The 20,685-nt window shown below is 35.6% G+C and overlaps 1 protein-coding gene across 1 annotated transcript in view; it reads right to left on the bottom strand.

Annotated features, from left to right (window-relative positions):
• The window catches only part of LOC140596112 (uncharacterized), a 271,369-nt gene that overhangs the window by 126,169 nt on the left and 124,515 nt on the right, over window positions 1-20,685 (bottom strand). The window lies entirely within an intron of this gene.

The following is a 20,685-nucleotide window of genomic DNA, read 5'->3' as shown; positions in this document are numbered from 1 at the left end:
AATTAATGAAGGTAGGTAACAATAGATTTTCAATGTAGATGAAACAGCCTACTACTGGAAGAATATGACATCTAGGACTTTCATAGCCAGAGAGAAGTCAATGCCTGGCTTCAAAGCTTCAAAAGATACACTGACTGTCTTGTTAGGGGCTATGCAGAAGTTGAAACCAATGCTTTTTTACCATTTCAAAAATCCTAAAGTCCTTAAGAATTGTGGTAAATCTACTCTCCTTATGCTCTATAAGTAGAACAACAAAAAGCCTGGGTAACAGAACATTTGTTTATCGTATTGTATGCTGAATATTTTAAGCCCACCATTGAGGATTACTGCTCAAAAAAAATAAGACTCCTTACTGCACATTGACAATGCACATAGTAGTCTAAGCAATGTTAGTTGGCAAAGTAAATTGAAAACCTTTTGAAAAGGTTTCACCATTTGAGATAGCATTAAAGATATTAGTGATTCATGAGAAAAAAGTCAAAATAGTGACATTAACAGGAGTTATGGAGAAATTGATTCCATTGCTCCTGGATGACTTTGACAGCTTCAAGACTGCAGCGGAGGAAATATTTGCAGATTTGATAGAAATAGGAAGACACTAAGTAAAATTAGAAGTGGAACCTGAGGACATCACTGAATGGCTGCATCTCATGATAAAAGGTCGACAGATGAGAGTGGAGGTTCTTATGTTGAGTAAGATGCAATCTACTCCTATAAAGAGTTTCCTAGATGAAAAAAAGTTAAAAGAATTTTTGACCACTAAACCAGTCTTGTGAGAAATGTTAAGGGTGACTCTGAGTGGAAAACAAAAACCACAAGAGAAATAGAAAGTACAACAGCAAATAAATAAAGTATACATGCAAAAATCAGTCAAGAGAAGCATGAAATAAAAGAATATAATATATTATCATATCATATCATATATGATATCAAATATCAGAAATGTGGAGGGGGAGAGATGTTAAGAATAGGTTCAAATTTAAGCAATCAAAAAAAAATTTAAGCAATCATCAGCTTAATATAGACTGCTACCTGCAAAAGATATTATATGTAAAGTGAATGGTAACTACAAATAAAAAAAACTAATAAATATGTAAAGAATAAATAATTAGGAATTCACATCTATCACTAAAGAGAACCAGCAACTATGAAAGAGAGAAAAAGAAAGGATCACAGAAAAACTACAAAAACAACCAACAACTAAGTAACAAAATGTCAATAAATACATATCTATCATTAATTACTTTGAATGAAAATAGACTAAATATTCCAATAAAAAGAGATATGGTGACAGAGTGGATTAAAAAGAGTTATTTATGTGCTGCCTACAAGAGACTCATTTCAGACCTAAAGTCACCTGTAGATTGAAAGTGAGGGGATGGAAAAAGAATTTTCATGCAAATAGATGTTGAAAGAAAGCAAAAGTAGTAATACTTACGCTGGGCAAAAGACCTTGAAAACAAACTCTGTAAAAAGAGACAAAGAAGTACACTATATAGTAATGCAGGGGACAATCCAACAGGAAGATATAACAATTGTAAGTATTTATGCAGCTAACATGGAAGCACTCAGATACATAAAACAGTTAATAATAAACATAAAGAGACTAACTGATAATAATACAATAATACTATGGGACTTTAACACCACACTTACACTGATGAAAAGATCATTGAAGCAGAAAATCAATTAGGAAAGAGTGGTTTTGGTTGAAACATTGAATAAGATGGATTTAACAGATATATTCAGAATATTCCATCCTAAAACAGCAGAATACACATTTCTTTCAAGTACATGCAGTATATTCTCCAGAATAGGTCACATATCAGGCCACAAAATAAGCCTCAACAAATAGAAGATCAAAGTCATACCATGCATCTTTTCTGACCACAATGCTATGAAACAAGAAACCAATCACAAGAAAAAAAAACTGGAAATACCACAAATACAAGCAGGTTGAATAACATGCTACTAAAAAATGAAGGCATCAAGCAAGAAATCAAAGAAGAAATAAAAAATTACATGTAGAAAAATGAAAATGAAAACACATCTTTTCAAATCCTTTAGGTGTCTCTCATGAATAAATAAATTTAAAAAAAATATTTAAAAAATCCTTTGGGATGCAGCAAAAGCAGTTCTAAGAGGCAAATTTATAGCAATACAGGAAGCAAGAAAACTCTCAAGAAGCAAGAAAAATCTCAAGAAACTACCTTACAATTATAGGAACTATAAAAAGAACAATAAACAAAACCCACACCAGCAGAAGGAAAGAAATAATAAAGATTAGAGCTGAAAAAATGATACAGAAACTAAAAGAACAAAAGAACAAATCAATCAAACCAAGACCTGGTTCCTTGAAAGATCAACAAAATTTATAAACCTCTAACCAGAGTAATCAGAAAAAGAAAGGACTCAAACAAAATCCCAATGAAACAATAGAAATAACAACCAACACCACAGAAATACAAACAATTGAAAGAGAGTATTATGAAAACTTATATGACAGCAAATTAGACAACCTAGGAAAAATGGATAAATTCTTATAAATATTTAACCTACCAAAACTGAAGCAGGAAGAAATAGAAAACTTGAACAGGCCAATTACAGCAAGGAGATTGAATCAGTATATATATATATATCCCCAACAAACAAAAATCCAGGAGCAAATGGCTTCACAAATTTTATCAAATATTTCAGAAAGAGTTAATACCTATTATTCTCTAAATATTCCAAAAAGTGGAAGAAGGAAAATTTCTCAATTCATTATAGGAGGCCAATATCACCCTGATACCAAAATAAAGACACCACAAAAAAGATACCAGATAAAGACACCACAAAAAAAGATAACTATAGGACAATATCTCTAATGAACATAGACACAAGAATCCTTAACAAAATTTACCAGCAAACCAAATCTAATAATACATTAAAAATTATTCACCATGATCAAATGAGATTTAATCCTAAGAGGCAAGATGTATTTCAATATTCACAAAACAATCAATGTGATACATTGATAACAGAAAGGATAAATACCATATGATCATTTCAGTAGAGGCAGAAAAAGCATTTGGCATTGATTCATGATAAAAACCCTCAACAAAGTGGATTTAGAGTGAACATTCCTCAACATAATCAAGGCTTATATGAAAAATCCACAGAAAACAACATAGCCCATAAGGAAAATCCCAGAGCTTTCCCACCAGGGTCAGCAATAAGAAATGGATGTCCATTTTCACCATATTTCAACATAGTACAGGAAGTCCTAGCTACAGCAATCAGAAAACAAAAAAATAAATGGTATCCAAATCAGCAAGGAAAAAAGTAAAACATTCACTTTTTTGTAGATTACATTATACTATGTATAGAATAGTCTGAAAGACTCCACCAAAACACTATTAGAACTGATAAATGAATTTAGTACGGTCTCAAGATACAAAATATGTTGCATTTTTATGCACTAATAATGAAGGAGCAGAAAAAGAAATTTAAAAAATCTCATTTACATTTGCACCAAAAATAATAAGAGTCCTTTTAACCAAAGAGGTGAAAGACTGTACTCTGAAAATGATAAAACATTGATGGAATAAATTGATGATGACACAAAAAATGTTTTCATGCTCATGGATTGGAAGAAAAAAATAATGTTAAAATATCTATACTACCCAAAGCAATCTACACATTTAATACAATCCCTATTGGAAATACCACCAGCATCTTTCACAGAACTTGAACAAACAATCCTAAAATTTGTAGGATCCACAAAAGACTCTGAAAAGCCAAAGTAATTTTGAAAAGCAAAGCAAAGCTGGAGGTACGACAATTCCAGGTTTATAGTTATACTACAAAGTTGTAGTAATCAAAACAATATGGTAGTGGCACAAAAATAGACACAGAGATCCATGGAACAGAATAGAAACCCAGATATAAACTCAAATTTATATGGTCAATTAATCTTCAACAAAGGAGGAAAGAATATGCAATGGGAAAGGACATTCTCTTTAAGCAATGGTTCGGGGAAATTGGTCTGCTACATGCAAAATAATGAAACTTGACCACTTTATTATACTACCTACAAAAATAAACTCAAAATGGATTAAAGAACTAAATGTGAGATTTGAAGCCACAGAACTCCCAGATGATGTCTCTGACATCAGCCATAGCAACATTTTTCTGTGTATGTTTCCTGAAGCAAGAAAAATAAAAGCAAAAATGAAAACTATTGGAACTACATCAGAACAGAAAGCTTTTGCACAGAGGAGGAAACAATCAACAAAACTAAAAGGCAACCTATGGGAAAAAATGTTTGCAAATGACATATGTGATAAAGTGTTAGTAACCAAAATATATAAAGATCTGATACAACTCAATACCTGAAAAACAAATAATCCAGCTTAAAAAAGGAGCAGAAGACGTGAGCAGACATTTTCCCAAAGAAGACATACAGATGGCCAACAGACACATGAAAAAAATGCTCAACATTATTCATAATCAGGGAAATGCAAATCAAAACTAACAATGAGATTTCACCTCACACCTGTCAGGATGGCTAAAATCAAAACCAAAAGGAACAACAGGTGTTGGCAAGGATGTGGAGAAAATGGAACCCTTTTGCACTTCTGTGGGAATTAAAACTGGTATAATTACAGTGGAAAATAGTATGGTGGTTATTCAAAAATGTGAACTGGTGCAGCCACTCTGGAAAACTGTGTGGAGGTTCCTCAAAGAGTTAAAAATAGATCTGCCCTATGACCCAGCAATTGCAGTGCTGGGGATTTACCCCAAAGATACAGATGCAATGAAACGCCGGGACACCTGCACTCCAATGATTCTAGCAGCCATGTCCACAATAGCCAAACTGTGGAAGGAGCCTCGGTGTCCATCAAAAGATGAATGGATAAAGAAGATGTGGTTTATGTATACAATGGAATATTACTCAGCCATTAGAAACGACAAATACCCACCATTTGCTTTGACATGGATGGAACTGGAGGGTATTATGCTGAGTGAAATAAGTCAATCGGAGAAGGACAAATATTATATGGTCTCATTCATTTGGGGAATATAAAAAGTAGTGAAAGGGAATAAAGGGGAAATGAGAAAAAATGAATGGGAAATGTCAGAGAGGGAGACAGAACATGAGAGACTCCTAACTCTGGGAAACGAACTAGGGATGGTGGAAGGGAAGGTGGGCGGGGGGGTGGGGGTGACTGGGTGACAGGCAATGAGTGGGACACTTGATGGGATGAGCACTGGGTGTTATTCTATATGTTGGCAAATTGAACACCAATAAAAAATAAATTTATAAAAAAATAAAAATAAAAATAGAAGTACCCTATGATCTAGTAATCACACCACTGGGTATTTACCAAAATACAGGTGACTATATTTTACTTATAGCAGCATTATTTACAACAGCCAAATATGGAAATATCTCAAGTGTCCATCAATAGATGAATGGATAAAGAAGCTATATACACACACAATGGAATATTACTCAACCATAAAAAGAATGAAATCTTGCCCTTTTCAAGAACAATGATAGAGCTAGAGAGTATAATGTTTAGTAAAACATGTCACAGAAAGACAAGTAACATGATTTCACTCATATGTGGAATTTAGTAAACAAATCAAAGAAGCAAAGGGGAAAAAAGAGAGAGAGAGAGAGAGAAAGACAAAGCAAGATAACAGACTCTTTACTACAAAGAACAAACTGATGATTACCAAAGTGGAGGTGGGTTGGGGAATGAGCGAAATAGGTGATGAAGATTAAGGAGTACACTTGCCATGGTAAGCAGTGGGTGATGATGCATGGAATTGTTGAATTACTATATTGTACACCTAAAACTAATATAACACTGAATGTTAATTATACTGGGATTATAATAACATTTAAAAAATCTGGCATAGCCAAAATGAAAGTTGCAATCCACTCCTGGGTATGATGCTGTGAAGATTGTTGAAAGGACAAAATATTAGATAAACTTAGTTGTTATAGCCGTGGCAGGGTTTGAGAGGATTGACTTCAATATTGAAAGAAGTTCTACTGTGGGTAACATGCTATCAAGGATATCACATACTACAGAAAAATTGTTCATGAAAGGAAGAGTCAATTGATGCAACAAACTTCATTTTTGTCTTATTTTAAGAAATTGCCACAGCCACCCCAACCTTAAGAAACTGATCAATCAGCAGTCTTCAACATCGGGGCAAAATTCTCTAGTAAAAAAAGATTATGACTTGCTGAAAGCTCAGATGATGATTACCATTTTCAGCACTAAAGTATTTTAAACTGAGATATATACATTGTTTTTAAAGATATAATGCTATTGCACTCTTAAATGACTATAGTATACTGTAAAATACTTTCATATGTAAATGGAAAACCAAAACATTCATTTGACTCACTTTGTGGTATTTGCTTTATCACAGCCGTCTAGAACCAAACTCACAACATGTCCCAGGTATGCCTATAGGACATAGTGAGTTTTAAATGTAACTTATTTCCAAGAAGGCTCTGTGCATGGCAGGGCACAATGTGTTCAGATAATGCAGTAGGTGGGAACCCAAGTACAATGCATACTTTTACACTAAATGTTGGGATGAGAACCAGAGCAAGTATTAAGGAAATTGCCATCAATAATCACAATTCAAAACATTTAACTTCTTAGTGTGAGTTGATCTTACTGTACCAAGATCAGCAAATGGTGCCTAATAAGGAAATGGAAATGTCTGTAGAGCTAAGCACAGAGCCTATGCAGCCATCACATGTGAATGGAATAGTTCTAAGGAGCAAATAACATATGGCCAAATATGGTCTATAGAAGAAATTAGTATAATGATAAGAATTGATTAATGTAAGTTAGAAGAAAAATAAAGTAACATGTTGAGATGATATAGATTAGGAGAGAATTGAGGAGTCTGAGAATGCCTTGGTAGCTGGTAGGTAGCTGGTGGGGTGGTAAGGACTGCTTGGGTTATTAAAATACAGCCTTGATGGAATGATATCAACAAGATGACAAGATGGCTGAATTAAATATTCTCCATTCATATCCCCCCTCATCAATAGTTATTTTATATCCATCCATGGAAAAACGTGTCTTTATAGGAGATTTGTGATCCAGATAGAAAATTATGAAACCCAGTTCAGTCCGGGACCTACAAGAGTCATACTGAGAAAGCAGAAGGCAGGCCCACACCCAGATGGTAGACTCATCAAACATAGTTCTGGCTATAGACGCATAAATAGCTTCATACCCCTGAGAACTTAACTAAAGCCTGTATACGTTTGGTCTGGGCAACAGTACCATATGCTAAAAGACCAGGAAGAGTCATGCCCATCTGTGATTTGGGTAATAGGTATACGGATGTTGGTCCTGGTGTGGATCCTGATGTGGCCAGCTCTGGCCCCTCTTGGCTGCAGTCTGATAGCCCCTGGAGGTAAGATCACCAAACTCAATCCAAATATAGATTCTGAAAGGGCCTTTTAATGGCTCCAGCTCCCTCTAGCTTCAGTGTGCAAACAGTACTGGTAGCACCGTGATCCAGTGGGAAATATTCCTATCTGTAACCCCAGAGATCTTGAAATGGCCCTATACTTGGCTCTAGCCCCACAATACTACAGTATATTAGCAGACATGCCAGCCATGAGACCAGACAGGAGACACTCCTGTCTGTGTCCCTGGAGATACTGAAAGGTACAGAAATTTCGCTCTAGCTCCCTTGCAGACATAAACTACCAGCAATCCTATGAGTCCAGAGACTTAGTTGGAGACAATCCTGTCTGTAAGCCAGATCCTAAAAAGGCTCCAGGCATACTCTACCAGCAGACTTGCTGGACCAGAGACCCAGCAAGAGATAAACTCATTTATGCTCCTCAAAGATCCTGAAAGGGTCCTTTACTCAGTTCTAGTCCCTACTAGCCACAGTTTATAAGCAGTAATATCTCAGGGACCCAGTGGGAAACATTTTTGTCTGTACTCCTCGAGATCCCTAAAAAGGTCCTGAGCTCAGTAACAACTCCTCTTGGCTTCAGCCTGAGAGCAGTTCTGCTAGCACAGGGACATGGGCTACACACATGTATGCCCTTCAGGAGTACCTGAAACAGACCTCTCCTAGGCTCCAGCACCTCAACTTATAGTCAGGGAGAAGTTCTGCCCACCCAGGGAATTGTGAGATAAGCAAATCCATGTTCTCCAAAGCTAGGTTTGCAGACTTACAATATTGGTTATGAAACCTGAAATAGCCACAGGGCTTGGTTCCAGAACTTCTCAACCATAGTTGAGGGCCAGTCCTCCTCATTCAGCTATCCATCCAAAAACCAGATAGGTCCCAGGCACCTGGCAGGAGCCACGAATGTGGGCACATCTGGTAATTAGCCTATTTTCTGAAGCAGACCCTTGCCCCAGCACCACCCTACTGAACAATGTACTGAAGACAATCTTATCTACCCAGGGTCAAGATCCATGTTTTCCCGAGCCCCTGGTAACAAGCTTAAACAATGGTGAAATGCACTGTAGACCCAGAGATAATTTCATAATTGGCTCCAACAGAGAACAACTGTGAATTTGGAGATAATCTTATCAGAAAAGGGAACTATTATGAAGTCTTTACCTGTGGACCAGTGTTAGAGACTGAAAAAGGTTTTTGATCCTTGAAATGCAAAATACCAATGCAAAGCTACATAGATCACAAAGAATCGGGAAAGTGGGACACCACTAGAGGAAAATAATAAAATTAAATAACTAACCCTGAAAATATAGAGACCTATGATTTGTCTGACAAATTATCCAAGATATTCATCTTATATTAATTCAGTGAAATGCAAGAGAATGCAGACAACTAAATTAATAAACTGAGAAATTTAATAAATTAATAGAAATTATAAGAAAACCAAATAGAAATCCCAAAGCTGAAGAATATAATGACAGAACTGAAAATTTCGACAGAGCTTCAATAACAGCCTTGATCATACAGAAGACTCTGTGAAGTTTAAGATAGACCATTTGAAATTAGCTAATTAGAAAAACAAAAAGAAAAAATAATAGAGAAAAGTAAAGAAAGCCTATGTGAATTATGAGACACCATAAAGCGAATGAAGATTCATATCATGGGTATCTCAGGAGAAGGGGAGGGTGGAAAGTTTAAAGAATCACAGATATTGATATAAAAGCTAATGTGAGGGGAGGAGTCAAGATGGTAGAGGAGTCAGTGAACCTAAGTTGGTCTGGTCCCTCAAATAGCTAGAGAGTTATCAAATCATTCTGAACACCTGAGAAATCAATCTGAGATCTGAAGAAACAAATGCTATAATTCTACAAGTAGAAAAGTGATCATTTTTTGGAAGTTAGGAGTTATGGAGACTTTAATCAGGAGGGATACATCTGAGGATACGGTGGAGAGAAGAGTCCTCTGAAGGAAGCTACTGCAAAGTATGATAAGTAGCAGAGCACAAAATTGAAACTTTTAGAAGTCTACTAGAGTAGAGTACTTCCCTGGCTTAATGGTGCTCAAGTGGAAAAGTGAGGTATAATCCCAGGAGTGAAAGCATAGTCTCAGGCTCCCTGGGGTTACAAGAAGAATAGGGGTGCCTTAATGTGACAGAGTTCCCAGGCACAAGAGTGGGGAAGCCAGCTGAAAACAGCAAAGCTAGGTGCCAGCTTTCTGCTCCACGTTGCCATAAACTGTAAATTGTTGCACAGTCCTGTGACCGCTTTCCTGGCAGGAGTCCAGCAAAAGGTAGAAGGATGGCAATATTTCTTCCCTCTTCCTGGAGGAACAGTGTGGTCCGCTCTGCAGGAGTCTGTAAAATTTTGAGTTTTAAAATTCAATTATGTGCCTGAGATTTTAAAAAAAATCTGGATAAAAATGCTGTGAACACAGAGTTTTGACAGAAACAGGAGAGAAAAGAGTGATTGGCTGTTTTTCTGTGAGGGCTCACTAAAGAGTGGGGCAAACTTTCAGCTCCAGGGCTAGAAAATGGAGTGCTGTCATATTCATCCAGCCAATCAGTGCTGAAAGCCTTCAGGGAGCAAAACAGTGTAATAGCAGAATCTGGAGCTGCTTACATTGAGCCTGACCTCCCTGTGCACTGGAGGCACAGTTCCAACAGAGCAAATGAACCTGAGAATCAAGCAACAGGCCCCACCCCCACAAGACCAGTATGAACAACCAGCTCATACCAAGTTTACTGATCACAGGGGGCAGCAAAGCTTCAGAACTTGGGGAAAACAGTATATAGCTTTCACTGTTTTTTATTATTATAATTATTATTCTTTGGATTTTCAGTATTATTTTTTCAGTTATATACTTATTTTTCAACTACTTATTCTTTTAAAATTTATATTTATATATTCTTAATTTTTCCTTTCATTCTATTTTATTTTTGTATATATATGTTTTTCTTTTTTCCATATTTTAGGATCTAGTTTCTTGTACCAAGCAGACCAAAACGTTCATAGGATCTACTTTTTAATTTTGTTTTGTAAATTATTTTATTTCTTGTTTTCCTTTGTTTTGGTTTTTTTTTTTTTTTTTTTTTTTTTTTTTGCTTTGTTGGTTGCTGTTCTGTTGTCATTGTTGTTATTGATCATCGTTTTTTTTTCTCTTTCTTCCTTCTCTTTTCTGGACAAAATGATGAGATGGAGAAACTCGAAAGAAAGAACAGGAGGTAGTACTCACTGTCAGGGATTTAATCAGTACAGATATGAGATGTCTGAACTAGAATTTAAAACAATGAGTATAAAGATACTAACTGGGCTTGAAGAAAGCATAGAGAACACAAGAGAATCCTTTACTTTAGAAATAAAAGAACTAAAATCTAGTCAGGCCAAAATTAAAAATGCTATTACCAAGATGCAGTCTGAAATGGAGGCTATAAAAATGAGGATGAACAAGGAAGAAGAGTGAGGGAGTGATAGAAAAGGTAAAATGATGGAAAATAAGGAAGCTATAAAGACAGAGAAAGAAAACTACTGAATCATGAATGGAGACTTAAAGAAATCAGTGATTCCTTAAAGCAAAATTATATCCAGATAATAGGGATTCCAGAAGATATAGGAGGAGGAGAGAGGGTCAGAGGTTTATTTGAACAAATTATAGCTGAAAACTTCCCTAATCTGGGGAAGGAAACAGTCATTGAAGTCCAGGACGCACAGAGAACCCCCCTCAAGATAACCAAAAAATAGGTCAACACTTCACCATATTATACTGAAGCTTGAAAATTTCAAAGATAAAGATAAAATCCTGAAAGAAGCTCAGGAAAAGAGATCCTTAACCTACAATGGAAGACACATAAGGCTGGCAGCAGACTTGTCCACAGAGACCTGGCAGGACAGAAAAGACTGGCATGACATATTCAATGTGCTAAATGGGAAAAACAAGCAGCCAAGAATACCTTATTCAGCAAGGCTGACATTTAGAATAGAAGGACAGATAAAGAGTTTCCAGGACAAACCAAAACTAAAGAAATTTGTGAACACTAAAACCAATCCTGCAAGAAATATTAAAGAGGATCCTTTGAGTAGACAGAGAGCCCAAAAGTAACAAAGACCAGAAAGGAATAGAGACAATTTACAGGAACAGCAACTTTACAGGTAGTACAACATTAAATTCATATCTTTCAATAATTACCCTGAAAGGAAATGGACTAAATGCTCCAATCAAAAGACACAGAGTATTAGAACAGATTTAAAAACCCCGCCCATCGATATGCTGCTTATAAGAGACTCATTTTAGACTGAAAGACACCTCCAGATTGAGATGGTGGAGAACCATTTACATGCCAATGGACGTCAAAAAAAGCTGGAGTAGTCATCCTTATATCAGATAAACTAGATTATAAATCAGAGACTGTAGTAAGAGATGAAGACACCATATCATAATAAAGGAGTCTATCTAACAAAATGATCCAACAATTATAAATATTAATGCCCCTAACTTAGGAGCAGTGAAATATTTAAAGCAATTAATGACAAGTTAAAGAAAATCAATGATAATAATGCAATAATAGTAGGGGAATTTAACACCCCCTCATAGCAATGGACAGATCAACTATGTTGAAGATCAACAAGGAAACAAGGAGTTTGAATGAAACACTGAACCAGATGGACTTAACAGATATAATTCAGAACATTTCACCCTAAAGCAACAGAATACACACATTATTTAGGAGTGCACATGGAATATTTTCCAGAATAGATCACATACTGGGTCACAAATCAGGCCTCAACTGGTACCAAAAGTCAGGGATTGTTCCCTGCATATTCTCAGACCACAATGTTTTAAAACTTGAACTCAATCACAAGAAGGAATTTGGAAAGAACACAAAAATAGGAGAAGTTAAAGAACATCCTACTAAAGAATGAATCAGACAACTAGAAAATTAAAGAAGAATTAAAAATATTCACAGAAGCAAATGAAAATAAAAACATAACAGTTTAAAACCTTTGGGATTCAGCAAAGGCAGTCCTAAGAGAGAAGTATATAGCAACACAGTCCTTCCTCAAGAAACAAGAAAACTCTCCAATACACAAATTAACCTAAACACAGCGGGGAAAAAAAATGATAAATATTAGAGCAGAAATCAGTGAAATAGAAACCAAAAGAAAAGTAGAACAAATAAATAAAACAAGGAGCTTGTCCCATGAAAGAATTAGTAAGATCGATAAACTCCTAGCCAGAATTACAAAAAGAAAAGAGAAAGGACCCAAATTAATAAAATCATGAATGAAAGAGGAGAGATCACAAACACCAAAGAAATACAATTATAAGAGAATATTATGAGCAATTATATGCCAACAAATTAGGCGATCTGGAAGAAATGGAAAAATTCCTAGAAACATATAAACTACCCAAACTGAAACAGGAAGAAATTAAAAACATGAACGGACACATAACTAGCAGCAAATTGAAGCAGTAATCAAAAACCTCCCAACAAACAAGACTCCAGGGCCAGACGGCTTCCCAGGGGAATTCTACCAAACATTTAAAGAAGAATTAATATTTATTTTTCTGAAGCTATTCCCATATAGAAATGGAAGGAAAACTTCCAAATTTATTCCATGATGCCAGCAATACCTTGATCTCTGAACCAGACAAAGACCCACCAAAAAGGAAAATTACAGACCTATATCCCTGATGAACATGGATACAAAAATTCTCACCAAAATACTAACTAATGGGATCCAACACTACATTAAAATGATTATTCACCACAACCAAGTGGGATTCGTTGCAACCCCTGGGTTGCAGGGGGTGTTTCAATGTCCACAAACTAATCAATATGATAATACCACATTAATAAAAGAAGGGATAAGAAACATGATCCTCTTAATAGGTGCAGAGAAAGCATTTGACAAAACATAGCATCCTTTTGGGATAAAAACTCTGCTGGGTAGAGAAAGAGGGAACATACCTCACTATCATAAAAGACATATGAAAGACCCACAGCTAATGTCATCCTCACCATTGAGAAAAAATGAGAGATTTTCCAAAAGGTCAGGAAAAGGACAGGGATGTCCCCTCTCACCACCGTTGTTCAACATAGTACTGGAAATCCTAGCCTCAGAAGTGAGACAACAAAAAGCAATAAAAGGCATTCACATTAGCAAAGAAGTTAAGCTTTCACTCTTTGCAGATGATATGGTACTCTATGTAGAAAACCCAAGAGAATCCACCTCAAAATTGCTAGAACTGATACAGGAATTCTGCAGTCACGGGATATAAAATCAACGCACAGAAGTCAGTAGCATTTCTATATAATAACAATGAGGCAGCAGAAAGAGAAATCAAGGAATCGATCCCATTTACAATTGTAGTGACAACCATAAGATAACAGGAATAGACCTATCCAAAGAGGTAAAGGATCTGTATTCTGAAAACTACCAAACACTTACGAAAGATATTGAGGAGGACAGAAAGAAATGGAAAAATATTCCATGCTCATGGATTGGAAGAACAAATATTGTTAAAATGTCTATTCTATCCAGAGCAATCAATACATTCAATGCAATCCCTATCAAAATACCATCAACATTTTTCACAGAACTGAAACAAATAATTCTAAAATTTGTATGGAACCAGAAAAGACCTTGAATAGCCAAAGGAATTTTGATAAAGAAAACAAAAGCTAGAGCTATCACAGTTCTGGAGTTCAAGCTGTATTACAAAGCTGTAATCTTCAAGAAAGTGCTGACACAAAAACAGATGTATAGGGATGCTTGGGTGGCTCAGTGGTTGAGCGTCTGCCTTCACCTCAGGGTGTGATCCCAGAGTTCCAGGATCGAGTCCCAAATTGAGATCCCTGAAGGGAGCCTGCTTCTCCCTCTGCCTATGTCTCTGCCTCTCTCTATGTATCTCATGAATGAATAAATAAATAAATAAAATATTTTTTAAAAAAACAGATGCATAGATCAATGAAACACAAAGAGAACCCAGAAATGGACCCTCAACCCCATGGTCAACTAATCTTCAACAAAGCAGGAAAGAATATACAATGGAATAAACACAGCCTCTTCCACAAATGTTGTTGGGAAAATTAGACTGCCATAGGTAGAAGAATGAAACTAGACCATTTTCTTATACCACACACAAAAAATAAACTCAAATGGATGAAAGACCTAAATGTGAGAAAGGAATCCATCAGAATCCTAGATAGGAACATAGGCAGCAACTTCTTTGACCTCAGTCACAGCAACTTCTTGCTAGTAAAGTCTCTAATGGCAAGAGAAACAAAACCAAAAATGAACTCCTGAGAATTCATCAAGATAAAAAGTTTTTGCATAACAAAGGAAACTTTCAACAAAACTAAAAGGCAACCTATGGAAAGCAAGAAGATATTTGCATGGGTCTTATCAGATAAAGGGCTAGTATCCAAGATCTATAAAGAACTTATCAAACTCAACACCCAAAAAACAAATGATCCAGTCAAGAAATGGGCAAAAGATATGAACAGACATCTCTCCAAAGGAAACATACAAGTGGCTAACAGAGACATGAAAAAAATGCTAAAAACACCTGGCATCAGAAAAATACAAATCAAAACCACAATGAGATAACATCTCAAATCAATCTGGATGGCTAACATGAACAACTCAGGAAAGAACAAATGTTGAGGATGGAGAGAAAGGGGAAAACTCTTATACTGTTGGTTGGAATGCAAACTGGCATAGACACTCTGAAAACAGAGTTTCCTCAAAAAGTTAAAAATAGAGCTACCCTTTCCCTTTGATCCAGCACTAGGTATTGCACTACTATATATTTATCCAAAGGACACAAACATAGTGATTTGAAGCACACTTGCACCCCCATGTTTATAGCAGCAATGTCTACAATAGCCAAAATATGGAAAGAGCCTAGATGTCCATCAACAGATGAATGGATACAGAAGAGGTGATATATATACAATGGACTATTACTCAGCCATTAAAAAGAATGAAATCTTTCCATTTGCAGTGATGTGGATAGAACTAAAGGGTATTATGCTAAGCAAAATAAGTCAGTCAGAGATAGACAAATACCATATGATTTCACTCATATATGGAATTTAAGAAACAAAACAGATGGACATAGGGAAAGAGGAGGAAAAATAAACAAGATGAAAATAGATTGAGGCAAACCATAAGAGATGCTGAATCCTAGGAAAAAAAACTGAGGGTTGCTGGTGGGTAGGTATAGGGGAGGAATGGGTAAGTTGGTGATGATCATTAAGGAGGGCACTTTTTGTAATGAGCACTGGGTGTTATATGCAACTGATGAATCACTAAATTCTACCCCTGAAACTAATAACATAGTATATGTTAACTAAATTAACTTTTTAAAATAATTTATTATTTAAAAATAAATATATAAATAAAACACCATAAAGAAAATGGGGAAATAATAACCAAAAACCTTCCCAAGTTTTAGAAGGTATGACATTGCAGTAAAGGAATCTCAAAACCCTAAGCAAGATCTACCTAACTAAGATTACTCTGAGGCAGATGAAAACCAAAATCTTAAAAATCAAAGACAAAGAGAATTTTGGGATCAAGAGAAAAATGACACTTCATATAGTAGGGAACCATTATAGGCTTATCACTGGATTTCTCTATACAAAACTTCCAGGCCAGAAAAAAGTGGGATGAATAAATAAATAAAACCTTTAAAAAAAGATTTTAAAAAGGGTAATGTGGGGACTGCTGTTAATTCTACAGACTTCAACCACCTAGTTGTTGGTTTCACAATGCTGGGGACACTGGTTGTCCCCCCTGAGGCCCCCTTTTCCCACCAGAGGAACTTGAGGCTCAGGGGAGACCTCTCCACATGATTCTGTGCTGCTGGCTTGTGGGAGGGGCACTGTGGTCACTGTATAGCCATTTCTCTTACCCTTCTAATTCAGTCTCTCGATCTCAGACTTGCTTCATCCTCACCCCTGTGTTCCAGTATTCTCTCAGTGGTGTCTTGTTCATGAGTAATTGTTAGTTGTTCTTCGTGGGAGAGGAAATAAAGTCAGGATGACCTAAGTCACCATTTTGGTGACATCATTCCTAATTGATGGAGTATTCTGAATTTGACTATATATTTACCTTCACCAGTGAGTTTTATGATTTTTTTTATGTTTTCATGTTGTTACTTAGCATCATTTTACATCAACTTGGAGAGCTCTCTTGCATTTATTTTAAAAAATGCTGGCCTCATAGAATGAGTTTGGAAGTTTTCCTTCCATTTCTATTTTTAAAAATAGCTTCAGATTCTTCATGGGAACCCCTAGTCTGGTCTTGCATTATGTAAATTTCAGGGGAGTCTTCAAGGCTCAGACACTATGAATCTGTGAAGGAGAAGGGACGGGGGCTTGAAGAATCCAGCATATGGATCTTGGCAGACCAAGTTCATACCTACACTGCCTAAGTAGTAATCCCAGCTAAGTGGCTTTGTGCATCTGCAGATTGAAGTAATTGATACACTCTGACTAAGAAACTCATTGGGATGCATAACTGTCTGATTCAGGTCTTTAAACAACTTTTTTCTGGCCCTAGTGCTTGGTTTGCCCATGCCCAGGCAAGGAGCTGAGTCATAGCCCCATCTGATGGTTAGAGTATCTCTTATCCCTATCTGACCAAAGAGGCTGGTGAGAGTACCTAGAAACTGTGTAACAAAAATGCTAAAGCTGAGAAATAAGTGGTTGGCACTGATCACCCCTGAGCAGTCAGTACTGAGCATAGAGAGTTCCCTTGCTATAGCCAAGTAAAGAGATTAGTTCATAGCCAAAGCTGAGGATATCTTCTGACACCTCTTGACTCAAAAGCGTACTTGAAAAAATTTGGGAGTTGCTTGGAGTGGTTCCTTACCATTCTGCTCTCTAACTGAGCAGAAACATAGCCTTAACCACTGTGATTCTTGGGCTCCATTAAACCAGAAGGACTGGCAAGAATACCTAGAAACTTTGTAACCAGCAACACTCAAGCTAAGAGTGAGGAAGGCAATGCCAATCACACTCAAATCAAAGCCAGTACTAGGTATTAAAAGTTAAAAATAACCTTAAAAATAACTATAGCTTACAATAATTTTTAATGAAGTCAGAATATAAAAAGATGTAAAGTGTAAAATCAATAGCATAAATTATGTGGTGAAGAAAAGAGTGTACAGATTTTGTATGTGATTGAAATTAAGATGTTATCAGCTTAAAATACACTGTTAGGTCTATAATATTTTTTATGTAAGCCTCATTGTAACCATAAAGAGAAAACCTACATTAGGGGATCCCTGGGTGCCTCAGCAGTTTGGTGCCTGCCTTCAGCCCAGGGCGTGATCCTGGAGTCCCGGGATCGAATCCCACGTTAGGCTCCCTGCATGGAGCTTGCTTCTCCCTCTGCCTGTGTCTCTGCCTCTCTCTTTTTTTTTCTCTCTCTCTCTGTGTGTGTGTCTCTTATGAATAAATAAATAAAATCTTAAAAAAAGAAAACCTACACAAAAAAATAAAAGACAAGAATACAAGCATAGAATTATTTTTAAAAATAAATCTCAAGGGAAGATGGAAAGAAAGGAATTAATGAACAAAAGAACCAAAAAAGCCAGAAAAGAATTCACAAAATGGCAATAGTAAGACCTTACTTATCAGTAATTACTTCAAATGTGAATGGACTAAATTCTTCAATCAAAAGCTGGAGTGGCTACACAAGTAACAAGTGTTGGTAAGATATAGAGATAAAGGAACCCTTCTGCACTATTGGTCAGAATACAAACTGGTACAGCCACTGTGGAACAGTGTTGAGTTCCCGCAAATGATTAAAAATACAACTACCCTATGATCCAGTAATTGCATCACTGGGTATTTACCCCAAAATACAAAATATCTATTCAAAGGGATATATGTACCCCTGTGTATATTTGTAGCATTATTTACAATAGTCAATGTATGGAAGCAGCCCAAGTGCCCATCCATAAAAGAATGGATAAAGAAGAAGTGGTATATATGTACAATGGAATATTATTCAGCCCTGAAAAGAATGAAATTTTGCCATTTGCAACAACATGGATAGAATTAGAGAGTGTAATGATAAGCAAAGTCAGCCAAAGATAAATACCATATGATTTCACTCATATGTGGTACTTAGTAAACAAAACGAAGGAGCAAAGGAGAAAAGAGAGAGAGAGCAAGAAACAAACTCTTAACTACATATAACAAATTGATGTTTATGAGAGGGGTGGGGAGATGGGTGAAATAGGTGATGGGGATTAAAGAGTACACTTGTCATGATGGAAAAAACAAAATTTCAAAAATAAAGGAAAATGATTAATGGGGAAAAAAGACAGAATAACTAAATGGATTAAAAAACCAGTTTCTAACTCTGATACCTACATAAGACTTACTATAATTTTAAGGACACAAATAGCAAGAAAGTAAAGGGATGGAAAAAGATACTCCATGCAAATAGTAACTCAGAGAGTAGAAATGGTAATATTTCTATCAGATAAAATACTTTCAGTGAAAATTAGTCACAAGAGACAAAGAAAGGCATCAATTCATCAGAGAATATAAAATTATAAATATATATGCACCCAATATTGGAGTACTAACTTTTTAAAGCAAATATTAACAGAACCAAAGAGAGAAATGAATAGCAATAGAATAATAGTAAAAGACTTACTTCAATACCACACTTTCAAGATTATACAGATAGATCATTTAGACAGAACATTATTAAGGAAACAGGAGACCTAAATAACACTATAGACCAAAGGGACTCAATAGACATACACAAAACATTCTGTCCAATAGCACTGGAAAACAAATCCTCAAGTGCACATGGAACATTCTCTAAGATAGATAGCATGTTTAGCCACAGAGCAAACAATAACAGATGTAAAAAATATTTAAATCATATCAATTATATTTTCCAGGCATAACGGTATGATACTGGAAATCAGTAAAAGGAAGAAAACTCAAAAATTTAAAAAAAATGTGAATTAAAAAAAACACATACTCCTGAATGAACAATGGATCAAAGAAAAATCAAAAGGGAAATAAAAGTATCTTAAGACAAACAAAAATAAAAGCACAACATACAAAAATCCTTGGGATACAGGAAAAGTAGTAGTAAGGGGAGTATATAGTGATAAATGTCTACTTTAATAAAAAAAAGAAAGCTATGAAGTAAACATTCTAGCTATACAACTCAAGGAACTAGAAAAATAACAAACTATACCCAAAGTTAGCAAAAAAGAAGGAAATAAAGCTTAGAAAAAAAAAACCAAAATATATCCTGGAAAGACAATAGAAAAAAATCCATGAAACCAAAAGATGTTTTAAAAAATAAATAAATAAAACTAACAAAACTTTAGCTAAAATACCAAAGGGAAAAGAAAGAAGGAGGACTCAAACAAAATTATAAGTGAAAGGGGAGACATTACAATTAATTCCATGAAAAGACAAAAGCATATGAGGGTACTAATAACAATTATATGTCAATAAATTTGATAACATAAAAGAAATGAGTAAATTCTTAAAAACATATTACCTACTAAGAAGAGTCACAATGAAATAGAAAAGCTGAACAGATCAATAACAACAAAGTAAGTTAAGGCATTAATTTAAAATTTCTCAACTAAGAAAAGTCCAGGACCAAGTGGTTTCATGGGAGAATTCTACCAAATATTTAAAACAGAATTACTGCCAATTCTTCTCAAACTCATCTACAAAACTGAAGAGGAGGGAGCACTCTTAAACTCAATTTGTGAGGCCAGCATAGCCCTGACACCAAAGCCATATAAAAATACTACAAATAACACGACATTTCCACAAAATAAAACTAGAAGCCAATACTGTGGATGAATATGGATGTAAAAAGTCACAATAAAATATAGGCGAGTCAAACTCAACATCACCTTAAAAGGATCAGAAAACATGAACAAGTGGCATTAACCTCTGTAATGAAAGGATCATTCAACATATGCAAATATATAAACATTTTGTATTACATTAATAAACCGTAAAATCATATCATCCTCTCAATAAATGCAGATAAAGTTTTTGACAAAATTCAACACTATTTCTTGTTAAAAGCTCTCAAAAACTTGAGCATAGAAAGACCATATCTCAACATAATAAAAGCTATATATGACAAGCCCACAGGTAACCTGATACTCAACCTTTGAAAGCTGAAAGCTTTTTTTCTAAAATCAGGAACAAGACAAGGATGTTCACTC

Source organism: Vulpes vulpes, chromosome X (genome assembly GCF_048418805.1).
Source record: "Vulpes vulpes isolate BD-2025 chromosome X, VulVul3, whole genome shotgun sequence".
In the NCBI taxonomy this organism is placed as follows: Eukaryota; Metazoa; Chordata; class Mammalia; order Carnivora; family Canidae; genus Vulpes; species Vulpes vulpes.
Note: the sequence above shows the minus strand (reverse complement) of the source record. Positions and strands in the feature narration are given on the sequence as shown.